Source organism: Gorilla gorilla, chromosome 1, assembly GCF_029281585.2.
Source record: "Gorilla gorilla gorilla isolate KB3781 chromosome 1, NHGRI_mGorGor1-v2.1_pri, whole genome shotgun sequence".
In the NCBI taxonomy this organism is placed as follows: Eukaryota; Metazoa; Chordata; class Mammalia; order Primates; family Hominidae; genus Gorilla; species Gorilla gorilla.
This window is the reverse complement of record NC_073224.2, coordinates 146904709-146917288: the sequence shown is the minus strand read 5'-3', so window position 1 is coordinate 146917288 and position 12580 is coordinate 146904709. Positions and strand designations below refer to the sequence as shown.

At 42.4% G+C, this 12580-nt stretch overlaps 1 non-coding gene across 1 annotated transcript; it reads left to right on the top strand.

Moving 5' to 3' along the window:
* Window positions 1-6067: 6067 nt before the first annotated feature.
* On the top strand, window positions 6068-6174 carry LOC115932155 (U6 spliceosomal RNA). Its single transcript, XR_004068478.1, has one exon. It is a non-coding gene; the product is annotated as a U6 spliceosomal RNA (small nuclear RNA).
* Window positions 6175-12580: the final 6406 nt, after the last annotated feature.

Below are 12580 nucleotides of genomic sequence, written 5' to 3'. Positions count from 1 at the left end.
TGGCCTGCTGCACCTGCTGCGCCTGCTGATCTGCTGCTTGACTCCCTCTCAGTCCTCATCCCAGAGTGCTAGACCTCACACATTCTGGCTTCTTCTGTTCCTCCAACTTCTGTCCCTCCTCACCGTCATACCTACCATCTTCCTCCTATTTCTCTTTTTAAGTTTTGTCTCTGAAATTTCTGATGTGGTTGAATAATTTGTGATGTGCTCATGGATACCATGTGCATTTACTTTTCCAATGCCCTATGTCCTATTCTCTTGTTAACCGCACTCCCCTTCTTTAGCTGATCCTCTCCTATGCCAATTCATTTTTTTAAAATCGAGGTATAATTTACACATAAAACCTGTACATAGTTAATATATACAACTTGAAGAGTCTGAAGATAAGTATACAACTGTTTAACAGTCACTATAGACAATGCCATAAACACCACCATCACCCCTAAGATTCCTCCTCACTCTCTCTTTTTGCACCCTTTGGCTGACACCTCCGCATTTATATTTCCCCTTTACCCAGCTCCTGGGAAGCACCATTCTGCTCTATGCTTCTGTGAGTTTGACTGTTTTGGATTCCTGACATAAGTGAGTCTCACTCCAATCTTCATACTGCCTCCCACTCCCCCAGTGGGCATGTGACCCAAGTCTGATTAGTCTAGGCTCCCATTCCCTGATGCTTTTCTTCTCTTCCATCAGAGAAGACATTGAAACCCTCGTACTTTATTATGCATATTCTTAGAGACTGTCACCCTGAGAGAAAGTAGACAAACCCTTAAATTAAGCAATACATAAGTAAGGAGTTCCTAAATGCTTCAAATTAATGTATTTATTCAACATTTATTGAGCACTTTCACGCTACCTACCTATTGTTCTCAGAACTGGGGAAGCTTATGGCAATGAACAAAGCAGACAAAAATCCCTGCCCTGAACACTTCCACAGCTGTCAATATCAGCCATGTGATTACTAAAATTCTGAGTGCTGAAAGGGGGTGCAGAGCACTTACTGTATCCATCAAAGACTTTGTAATCAAACAAGTTTTACCACAGATTTTGCAGATTCTAAGACTAATCTACTCAACAAAGCATATTAAAAATGCAAGCTATTAATAGAAAGAGACATTAAAATTCTGTTTTTTCAAAGAGCTCAATCACTCTGCTGGTTAGACATAATATGTAATCAGTTCTGAATCTAAAATGACTCTGGAAAGTCAAGAGAAGCCACAAGGTCATGCTCACATCTTTCCTCTCCAGAGAGTCTCAGAACATCAGCACTGTATTAAAAATAAAATGGTTTAAAAAAAAGGAGAGAGAAATAGAAATTCTAGAACTAGGAACTGAAAGTGCAAGAATATGAGTTTGGTATTGCAGAGAAAAAAAGGTTAAGCTTTTCGATCAGTTTAATACAGTAAAAGCCTTCTTAGCAGTGATTTATTTCTATTTTTGTGATTAATTTTATTTTTATATTATTTTATTTAGTGAGGAATAATTAAGAAAATAAGTAAGCGAATAAAGAAAAAAAATCTGTTATATTCCTACCACTCAAAATTAACTGCTGTTAATATTTTGACATATTTGCTTCCAAGTCCTTTTTGATGTTCCTACTATTTTTAAAAACATTGCTATTTTTAAAAACATTTGATGTTCCTACTATTTTTAAAAACATTCTGTCTCACTGTCTCTCTCCATCTTTTTGTCTCTGTCTCTGTCTCTCTCTCTCTGCCTATGTATATACATATTTGTGCACACATATACTTCTTTAAAAAATATTGGAACATTAAGTTAATGCTAAAGTCTCTTTTGAATGTTATCCCTCTTGGTTCCCAGAAGTAATCATTATTTTAATTTTTTTTTTTTTTTTGATACAGGGTCTCACTCTCTTACGCAGGCTGGAGTGTAAAGGCACAATCATGGCTCATTGCAGCCTCCACCTCCTGAGCTCAAGTGATCCTCCTGCCTCAGCCTCCCAAGTAGCTGGGACTACAGATGTGCACCATCATGCCCAGTGAATTTATTTATTTATTTATTGAGACTGAGTCTTACTCTGGCGCTCAGGCTGGAGTGCAGTGGCACAATCTCGGCTCACTGCAACCTCCACCTCCCAGGTTCAAGTGATTCTCTGCCTCAGCCTCCCAAGTAGATGGGACTACAGGCATGTGCCACCACGCCTGGCTAATTTTTGTATTTTCAGTAGAGACAGGGTTTTACCGTGTCGGCCAAGCTGGTCTCAGGCTCCTGACCTCAAGTGATCCACCTACCTTGACTTCCAAAGTGCTGGGATTATAGGCGTGAGACACCACACCCAGCCCCCAGTGAATTTATTATTTTAAACTTGATAAGTATCATTCTATTCCATTTGCTATATTTTAATATACATATGCAAATAAAAGGGATCTTTTGCTACTTGCCTAATGCCAATCTGGGATCATGGTGGGGTGGTTGTAGGATCTGCATGCCCAGATGGACATCTGAATTATAGTTTAGGCTAAGCTGAGAGCCTCACCAAAAAGTACATGCATACAACCATTTTTCTGGAAGCAAATTGTTCCTATCCCATAAGATAAAATTAAATGCATTATTATGTCACAAAGAGCATCATGATTTCCCAGTATTTTATCCTGAATAAGTATGAAGACCACTGCTCTTCCAGAGGGGTTGAGAAAAATATTAAGTGAGAAACCCATAGATATTAGGTAATGATCAATGTGTTAAAAATGGAATCAGGCCGGGTGCGGTGGCTCACACCTGTAATTCCAGCACTTTGGGAGGCCGAGGTGGGTGGATCACGAGGTCAGGAGTTCGAGACCAGCCTGACCAACATGGTGAAACCCTGTCTCTACTAAAAATACAAAAATTAGCCAGGCATGGTGGCGCGTGCCTGTAATACCAGCTACTCAGGAGGCTGAGGCAGGAGAATCACTTGGACCCGGAGGCAGAGGTTGCAGTGAGAAGAGATCGTACCATTGCACTCCAGCCTGGGTGACAGAGCGAGACTCTGTCACAAAAAAACAAAACAAAAAAAAAAAGGAATCAAATACGAGAATAGAGGTGAGGGTGCCTAAGTGGGTAAGGGAGGTCTCCAAAGAGGTGACCTTCAATGTGAATACGGTGCGGAAGCAAGCCAGAAAATGTCAGGAGAGCAGAGCAAATCGGTGCAATGTCATATTTGACATGAAATGCTGCACTAGGGCCCTGTGGTTCACATTACAACCTAATCTCTTGAGGAAGAAATGCTAATGGTCAGGAATTGGTACATTTCCTTCACCAGCTACCTGAGTAGCAGAAGGCAAGAGGCCTCAGTCAGTATGTGGTTTGTTAGATTATCAGAAGCTATAACCAGAGGTTACTTGGGGGACTATGCAGGGCTGTTAGGACTTCTGGGGCCCTTAAAAAATTTGCCAGGAGTTTGTTTTTGCTACACTTAAACCTCTCTTGGCCAGGCACGGTGGCTCATGCCTGTAATCCCAGCACTTTGGGAGGTCGAGATGGGCGGATCACCTGAGGTCAGGAGTTCGACACCAGCCTGGCCAACATGGTGAAACCCCATCTCTACTAAAAACACAAAAATTAGCTGGGTGTGGTGGCACATGCTTGCAGTCACAGCTACTCAGGAGGCTGAGGAAGGAGACACTTGAACCCGGGAGACGGAGGTTGCAGTGAGCCGAGATTGCACCACTGCACTCCAGCTTGAGTGACAGAGCAAGGCTCCATTTAAGAAAAAAGAAAAAACACCTGTCTCTCAACCATTTGCCCCTCTGGGCCCCCAGGGCACTCACACTGCCCAAGGTCATGCCAACCCGCCCAGGCATTTCTGGTGGACACCTGTTGTGTGCCAGCCCAGAACTCCTCCTTTCTTTGGGTAATGGAACCTCTTTTCTTCTGACGCATGTTCTTCTCCCCATTACAAACATGTGGTTCAAAAGGAGCTGCCACGTTATTACAAATCCTGCCCTTTGGTCACATTCATGAGTCTTTGGGTGGGAACATGACTAAAACTGGGCCAATCAGAATACTTCGTGCACTGACCACAGAGCCTTCCACAGCCTGGTCAAAGCTAGGTCAAACCATAAGCCAAGTTAAGCAGCATCCATCCCCAGGATTTTTTCACTTGGAGCTTAAGGAAAGAAATTCAGTCTCTGTCTAGGAACAACGTTGTGAGCACCGAGGCAGGGGAACTGTTGACAGTCCTGTTCCTTGCTATGAAGGAAGCTGTGCTGAGAGAATGAAGCCTCATGCTGAGAGAAGCTGAGAGATAAGGAAGAGAGTTAGTGGTATTGGAGCTCCTGCTTCCAGATATCCTGGAATTCCAACTATATGCCCTCTGCAGTTATGAAAGGCTGCCAAAAAACTTCCCCCTTTGCCTAATCTAATTGTGCTCAATTTCTTTCATGATAATATGAATCCGAATATAAATGTCTTTCTCCACATTGCCCTAAGTTCTAAAATTGCCCTCCTGCTCCCCTGCTTCCTAAATAAAATTCTTCCTCAAATTCATAGGCAAAAGTAATCTGATTGGCTATTTGAAACAATTCACCCTGAGGTAGGGACAATTCAGAAGCTTCCTTGTGTTGTTAATGGGGTAGACTACACACAGGTTGGGGCAGGGGTATATGGGAAACATCTGCAATGTCTAAATTTTGCTGTGAATTTAAAACTGCTGCTTAAAAAAATCTTAAAAGCTTCCCTGGAGCCTTGGCCTTAAGATTGAACCACTTTATGACCAAGCAATTCTACTTCTGGGTATATAACCAAGAGAATTGAAAAAGTGTATATCCACACCAGAATTTGTACATAAGTGCTCGCTTTAGCAGCACATATACTATGAGGTTGGTGCAAAAGTAATTGCGGCTTCAGACCGTGCATGTTAAATCATTATAACTCAGCTTAAACACATCTTTATTCATCAAAATAAGAACCATTACAATCAACATATTTTTGTCAACGAGAAATATGTTTGTTTATTCCTGTAGCATAAAAATCCGTGCTTCAGGATTCGACGAACTCTTGGAAAACATTTTCTGCATCCTGCTGATTGTGGAAGCATTTTCCCTGAAAAAAGTTGTTGAGATGCTTGAAGAAGTGGCAGTCAGTTGGCAAGATATCAGGTGAATATGGCAGGCGAGGCAAAATTTCGTAGCTCAATTTGTTCAACTTTTGAAGCATTGGTTGTACGCCGTGAAGTCGCACGAAGTGAGGTTGTCATGGAAGAGTTGGGCCCTTTCTGTTGACCAATGCCAGCTGCAGGTGTTGCAGTTTTTGGTGCATCTCATCGATTTGCTGAGCATACTTCTCAGATGTAAGAGTTTCCTCTGGATTCAGAAAGCTGTAGCAGATCAGACCGGCCGCAGACCGCAAACAGTGACCATGACCTTTTTCTGGTGCAAGTTTGGCTTTGGGAAGTGCTTTGGAGCTGCTTCTTGGTCCAGCCAATGAGCTGGTCATTGCTGCTTGTCGTATACAATCATTTCACGTCATAATCCGATCTAGAAATGGTTCGTTGTTGTTGCGTAGAATAAGAGAAGAGGACATTTTAAAAGAATGATTTTTTTGATTTTCGCTCAGCTCATGAGACACCCACTTATGGAGCTTTTTCAGCTTTCCAATTTGCTTCAAATGCTGAACGACCATAGAATGGTTGACGTTGGGTTCTTTGGCAACTTCTCATGTAGTAGGATCAGCTTCGATGATTGCTCTCAATTGGTTATCGTCAACTTCCGATGGCCGGCCACTACGCTTCTCACCTTCAAGGCTCTCGTCTCCTTTGCAAAACTTCTTGAGCCACCACTGCACTGTACGTTCGTTCATTAGCAGTTCCTGGGCCAAACGCGTTGTTGATGTTGCAAGTCGTCTCCCCTGCTTTACGACCCATTTTGAACTCCAATAAGAAAATTGCGCGAATTTGCTTTTTGTCTAACGTCACTTCCGTAGTCTAAAATAAATATAAAATAAACAGCAATAAGTCATTAGCAAAAGACAAAAGTGAGAAATGTGCATTAAAATGATGTACAACATAACCACACTTATTTAAGAAAGTATTCCAATATCAAACAGCAAATTTCAACAATGCAAAAACCGCAATTACATTTGCACCAACCTAATAAAACTGGAACAATACAGAGAAGATTAGCATGGCCCCTGCACAAGAATGACATGCATATTCAGAAAGCATTTCATATTTTTCCATTGAAACTTCTTTCACCTCGGCTGGACGTGGTGGTTCACGCCTGTAATCTCAGCACTTTGGGAGGCCGAGGCAGGCGGATCACGAGGTTGGGAGATCGAGACCATCCTAGCTAACACGGTGAAACCCCGTCTCTACTAAAAATACAAAAAAACCTTAGCGGGGCATGGTGGCGGGTGCCTGTAGTCCCAGCTACAGGCTGAGGCAGGAGAATGGCGTGAACCCAGGAGGCGCAGGTTGCAGTGAGCCGCGATCGCGTCACCGCACTCCAGCCTGGGCGACAGAGTGAGACTCCGTCTCAAAAAAACAAAACAAAACAAAAAAAAACTTATTTCACCTCAAAAAGAGCTAAACACAAATGATCATAGCAGCATTGTTCATAATAGCCAAAAAGTGGAAACAACCCAAATGTCCGTCAACAGATGAATGCATTTAAAAATATGGTTACTTATACAATACAATCTTATTCAGCCATAAAAAGGAGTAAAGTATTGATACATGCTACAGCACAGAAGAACCTTGTAAACATCATGCTTATTGAAAGAAGCCAGTCACAGAAGACCATGCTATGCATGGTTACATTTAGATGAAATGTTCAGAATAGGCAAATCCATAAAGACCTAAAGTAGATTAGCGGATGGGGGAGGGGATATAGAGAGGGACTGTGTTTTATTTGTTTGTTTTTTGAGACAGAGTCTTGCTCTGTTGCCCAGGCTGGAGTGCAGTGGCACAGTCTCTGCTCACTGCAACCTCCACCTCCCAGGCTCAAGCGATTCTCCTCCTCAGCCTCCCTAGTAGCTGAGACTACAGGCATGTGTCACCACGCCCAGCTAATTTTTATAGTTTTAGTAGAGACAGGGTTTCACCATGTTGGCCAGGCTGGTCTCAACCTCCCGACCTTAAGTGATCTGCCGGCCTCGGCCTCCCAAATTGCTGGGATTACAAGCATGAGCCATGGCGCCCGGCCGGGTACAGAATTTCTTTTGGGGGTAATAGTGTTCTAGAATTAGATAGTAATGGCTGAACAACCTTGTGAATATATTTAAAAACCACTGAACCTTACATTTTTAAATGGTGAATTTTGTAAACCGTATGTAAATTTTTTAAAAAAGCAAAAAAGATTGAACGATTTGTTGACTCTCTTGGCAGGATGAAAGGGGGAGATATTTTTGAGCGGAGTAGCTCCCATTGCTCCTTCTCTGCTCAGTGCTCATGCCCTTCAGCAAAGCAGAACAAGAGAAGCAGGATTTGGACAAGGGCCCTGACACTTGCATCAGACGGAGAGGTTTCCAAGCACTTACTATCAAGAGCTAGAATGAAATAGGCCCCATCTTTTTCAATGACAGGTAAAAAGTTAATGGGTATATTTTTCTCAATGTTAAGATTTTCACCCATAGTATATCTTAAAATGTTGGTGCTACTTCTACTTGTCTGTTGGGGAGTATTAATGCAATGCTTACCACACCCAGAGAGAAATGAGTCTCGAGAGAGCACTAGAAGGCAGAACTGTTTGGCAAACCTCAATTTTGTTTTTGTTTTTGTTTTTTAGAGACAGGGTCTCCCTGCTCTCTCACCCAGGCTGGAGTGCAGTGGCGCCATCACAGCTCACTGCAGCCTCAAACTCCTGGGCTCAAGTGATCCTTCCGCTTCAGCCTGCCAAGTAGCTGGGACTGCAGGTGCGTACCACCACACCTGGCTAATATATATATACAGACAGGTTCACACTATGTTGCCCAGGCTCATCTCTAACTCCTGACCTTGAGCAATCCTCCTGCCTCAGCTTCCTAAAGTGCTGGGATTATAGGTGAGAGCCACTGTGACTGGAAGCAAACCCCAGTTTTGAGGTTATAGGCAGAGCTTCCATTAGACGAACTTAGGAGGCAGGTGACATTTGTCTTCAGAGACTTCCATCTTCCCTTGTAGGGGGTGCTCAGTGCTCTCTTACACACTCATCATCACCCTGGGGATCTGAGATCCTGTCCATTGGTGACTCATCCTTGAAATTGGTTTATTGTAACTCTATTTTAAAACGTTAGTCTGTAGAAAATATTCACATGAGTACACAAAGACACATGTATAAGGATGTTCATGGTATCATTTTAATTACAGTTTCCAATCAGAAACAACCTAGATAATTGCTAATAGGAGAAATATTGTTCTTCTGGTAAACAAACCAACCTTCTCACGGAGGATTTGTATTACAGAGCATGCTCAGGGAGAAGCCCCCTCCTAAATTAACTGATGCGTGTGGGTGGGGGTTGGGATTGGTAGTAGTGGGGAACCCCACATGGAGGCTGATGAAATACAAGCTGGTTTGCTACTCTGATATTTTGCTTATTTTTTCCTTTGCCTGGAGTACGCTCCCCTTCTACCTGCTCCCATTCCAAAATCTGACATTAGCACAACTTTCAACCTTATGTTGCTCAAATGCCACTCTTGATATACTTTTCTCTTCCCCATTCAGCTAAGGGCTTGGTGTCATTCATTTTTGAATCTCTGTCATTTAACAGACTTCCTGGCATATAGCAGAAGTGCAAGAAATATTTTTTAAACAAAATAATGAACAACTGAACCTACCTCTTCTAACCATATTAAGTATTTCATTCTCTGTGAACCCACAACACTTTATTTATGTCTCTCTTTTGGCATTATGACTTTCTACCTTGTATTGTGATTTCTTTGTGTAAATCTTTGCCTCTCTACTGGAATGAAAGCCTTTTGTGGGCAGAAACCACATAAAACCAAGCATAGTGTTTTGTGTATAATAAGTATGCAATTAACTAACTTAATTCAGTTTGGCAAAAAAACTTTTTTGAAAAGAAATTTATAAGGATCTCATAAATATGAGAAGTAAATGTATGTATGCTAATACAGATGCAGGAATATAAAAAGTACTTTATTTCCATAATGCTGTCATCCTCGAGCCACCAGGGATATTCTGAGGTTTAAGCTTACTGATTTATGCACATAGGGCCTAGCAGCCTCAGCAGCTCAATCAACTTGCTCTTCTTCTCTCTTTCCCTCAGGCCTCCCCTCCAGCTAATGATAATTTTGACTTTCACACTGTAAGGAAAACTGGTGCCTGGAAAAGTCAGAGGGTTCAAACGGCAAGTCAGCTGCAGAATCAAGAATAGATCTGCCCTCTCAGCCTCTCTGGCACGGACCTTCTCTGACACAAACCCAGGCCTTGGGAATGTGGAGACTGATGATTCCCACATTTAGGACTCACATCAAAAGAGAAGCTGTTTGTCCGTTCTACTCCCTTCCCCACATTTGGTATGCAAAGGAGCTTCTCTGAGACCTTAGGACCCCAATGTGTACCTGTTTTATATTTCAGACTCTTCTTAATGGTTTGTGAGCATGTCACAGTCTCTGTTAGTCTGGGATAGGGCATAATTATCTTTGTATTGTGGGAAGAATTCTGTGCTATAAGCTACTTAATATTCAGAGAGCAATTTGCAGGTACTCAGTTTAGTCACAAAGTCTGCTTAATGACGCTGAACATGTAAGTCTGGATTGTCTGTTTCCAAGCTGTTATCCAGGCTGGCTAAATGACCCATCTTCCCTCTGGCCTGAACTCCAAGAGTAGCTGGAATTTGGGGCCTGAAGTGAACACCTATAATCAGCTAGACCAGGGTTTCTTTTCCTGAACACTATCGACATTTTAGACCAGATAATTCTTTGCTTTGGGGGCTGTCCTGGGCATGGTAAAATTTTTAGCAGCATCTCTGGCCTCTATACACTAGAGGTCCATAGCACCACTCCTCCCCAACCAGTTGTGACAACCAAAAATGTCTCCAGATATTGCCAGTGTCCCCTGAAGAGTAAAATCGACCCCAGCTGAGAGCTGCTGACTGTGGACTTTGAGCTACTTGCCCGCTATCCTCCAGACTAGAGATGGATGTTTCCAAATTTCTCTTGCCTCCAGATTCCCCAGACTGAGTGGTGTCTTCTTTCTTTGAGCCTTAGCTTTGACTGTTTCTTCCTTTTTTGCCTGATAGTCGGTGGTCTCCTGGTTGCTTGAGTCACTTGGTCTCATTTCCCTCTGGCCTTGGATGACCTCACTGCTGTCCTGTTTCAACTCATAAACTTCTGGACTAACAAAAATAATGTACTTCCTGAAAGCCCAAATTTGCAACACTTATTCAATAAACATTTATTACTATATATTTTGCTCTAGTGACATGCTAGGATATGCTTGAGACTGTGGGGTTTATTGGCTAGAATTATGTTTCAATGCAAGTGACAGTGGCTTGAGCAAGATAGAAGTTTATCGCACGTAGAAGTCCAAAGGGAGACAGGCCAGAACTGGTGTGGTGATCTTGTTCCATGGAGTTGATCTGCTGGGCTTTAATTCTCTTCTAAGATCACTCCATGGTCCAAGATAGCTGCTCACCCCCAGCCATCAGCTCCACCACCAAGCCAGAAGGAAGAAGGAAGGAATGGTGAAAAAAGCAAAATTAAGAAAGGTTCTTAAAGACTGCTATATAACACTTAAGCTTGCATCTATTTGCCTGAACTTAGTTACCAGGCCACACCTGTCTGTAAGGCAGGCTGAGAAAATGTGGTTTTGTTTCTGTTTTTGTTCTGAAACGGAGTTTCACTCTTGTTGCCCAGTCTGGAGTGCAACGACACAACCTTGGCTCACTGCAACCTCTGCCTCCCGGGTTCAAGTGATTCTCCTGCCTCAGCCTCCCAAGTAGCCGGGATTACAGGCATGCGTCATCACACCCAGCTAATTTTTGTATTTTTAGTATAGACAGGGTTTCACCATGTTGGTCAGGCTGGTCTTGAACTCCTGACCTCAAGTGATTTGCCTGCCTCGGCCTCCGAAAGGGCTGGGATTACAAGTGTGAGCCACTGCACCCAGCCGGAAACATGGTTTTTACTCTGAGTGGCCATGTGACCCATTTAAAAACTGAGGGATCTAGTACAATGAATATTAGAGGACAATTGGAAGCCTCTGCTGCACGGAGGATACAAGGACACTTGGAACACACACCTACCCTCAGGATGCTTTGGTACAGTAGCAGAATTAGTTGCACAGTATACACAACTACCTCTAGTTAAACTTGACTAAAATAACTTTTTTTCTAAAGGGGAAGGTGTAATTACAATAATGATAAAATGATAATGACTGTAAACTAAATATTAACCACATTAGGAAGAGGATACATGTTTATATTTGCACAGTTGTGACTATCTACAGTTCTTCAGATCCTAAAATTTTATTCTACAACAAATTTGAGTTTAATTTTTGGAAGAGTTTGCCTCTCAGGAAATGCATACAGGAAACTCAATTACAAGTTTTTGAAATGTTGGAAATAATAATTATGAGTCACTTTTTATTATCTAGCAGTGGGTGTCAAATTAACTGCTGCTTTATTTTTAGCTATGTGATGTGTCACTCAGTATACATTCTCTAGAGGTTTGCATTAGTTGAAATATGAGAAAGATCTGCAGAGTCAATAGGGTTGCCAAGTCTTCATCAAAGATTATCCCAAACTGGTATTTTTGTTTTGGTACAAATTGACGTGTCATCTTACAGTGCCAAAAGTCATGACGACCAAACAGAGTGGAACTAAGGCAGCTTTTTTTCCAGTTTCCCCATGCTTATAAATCTTCCTCCTGGAGAATTTTATTTCTTAACAGTGCTATTCTAATGACCTCCATGAAGTGCTGATCCAATCCCAAGGCTCAGTTTTGAACTCTTTGAGTAGGAAGTAGGCGGTCTAAATGCAGATTAACAGAATTGCTTTGACTTTCTTTAGGAAACTTACATGGGGCAGAGTGAAGAGAAAGTTGACCTCATTTTATTACTTTCATAAAAGAAAAGCTTGGTGCTCTCCCATTCTATTCTGAATTCCTATCATCACTCATTCTTGGAATTGTTTAGGTAAACAAAGAGTCATAGAGGTAGGGGGAAAAAATGCCGTGTGCTGGATGGAGACCTGATCCCTGATTAAGACAGAGGAGGTTGCTGGGGAATGCAGCAAGTGATAATGCCACAGATTTTCTAAAGCTTTGGGACCTCTAGAAGAGGAGCTGGAGTGAGAAACGGCTGAAAGTGGCTGCTGCAGCCAGAGTCAAAGGGCATGTGAGACAGCATCTCTTTCATCATCCTCACACACGTGAACAGCAACTCCATTCGGAGTGTCAGCTTCCAGCAGGAGGAATTATAGAGTGCTTCTGCAGCTTTGCATGTATGTGTGTTACAAATGCACATGTGTAACATGAAGAATTGTGAGGAAAATGTGTGTGAAGTGCCCAGCACCGCGTCTGACACATGGTAGTAGGTGCTCTATGTGTGAGAGTTACTGTTATCATCAGAGTGAAAGGGCACCACAAAGCCCCTTCCTCCTGGCCTGCAAATCCAACTCTGGGGTCATATATGTGGATGAGGGA